The sequence below is a fragment of the Bison bison genome, unplaced genomic scaffold (genome assembly GCF_000754665.1).
Source record: "Bison bison bison isolate TAMUID 2011002044 unplaced genomic scaffold, Bison_UMD1.0 scf7180017864223, whole genome shotgun sequence".
NCBI lineage: Eukaryota > Metazoa > Chordata > Mammalia > Artiodactyla > Bovidae > Bison > Bison bison.
Genome location: NW_011494795.1, coordinates 486,769 through 487,811, shown reverse-complemented (window position 1 = coordinate 487,811; position 1,043 = coordinate 486,769).

Sequence of the window (1,043 nt, the reverse complement as noted above, 5' to 3'; positions counted from 1 at the left end):
AGAAAACTACGTTTAAAGAGATTCAGCTCTGAAAACCCCAGCATCTCTGGGAGCAGAGTCAGGAAGTCATTTAGGTTTGAAAAAGCTCCAAGCAGATCTTCCTGTGGGCTGAGACATCTTAACCAACATGTCACAGGAGAGACCAATATTAACTGAACACCTCTTCTGCGCCAGGAGTAGTCAGGCACGGCGAGGGCTCTATGTAAGACCCCGATCCCAACTCTCCAGGCTAAGGGTTATTAGCTAGGTGTTCCAGATGGGGAAAACAGGCTGGGAGAAGTTAAACAACTTGTTCAAGGCCATAAGGCTAGACAGTGTAGGGGAAGAGGATGGAGAACGGTGTACAAACGTACCGGGGACGCCATGGATTCTTTACTTTCTTGGCCAAGGAACTGGCAAAGTCTGAGGAGTAACAATAGATATTGCTTACTGGACACTTAGCGACTATTAGCAGCATACAGCGCCCTCCACGTGGATCGCCTACTTCAAGACTCGCATCAGTATTATGAGGTAGATACAATCATACCCCTATACTTGCAAACACACAGGGAGGTTATGCGGCTGGCTCAAAGGCCCACGTCTAGCCGCTCGAAAAGGGCAGTCAAAGCTAGGTCGGGCAGGCTCAAGAGCATCCAGCTAGGTCGCAACAGGCAAGCCTAGCTCGCCCAGAGCCCGAGAAGGCCCACGTTTTACGCGCGAGGCAGGCGGGCCCGCCTCTGGCGCGGGACGCGGTGACTCAGTCCCCGGCGAGCCTGAAAGGGGTAGGAAACTCCAGACCCCCCCAGGCCGAGAGAACGCGCCCTAGATGGGCCATCCGGGTGGGCGAGGACCCAGAGCCTCCAAATCTCCTCAGCCCCCCGCCGGAGCGGCTCGAGGCCACTACTACGGTCCTCAGTTTCTCCAAGCGGGACAATTGGGCGTCGAGGCCCAGCCCAGGCCCTCAGGCGGAGCGGACGCTCTCCCTCCGAGTCGCTCTCTGAGGCGCCCGCGGGCTGACTGGACGGCGGGAGCCGGACTCGGGCCGCTCCTCGAGGCCCGCGGGC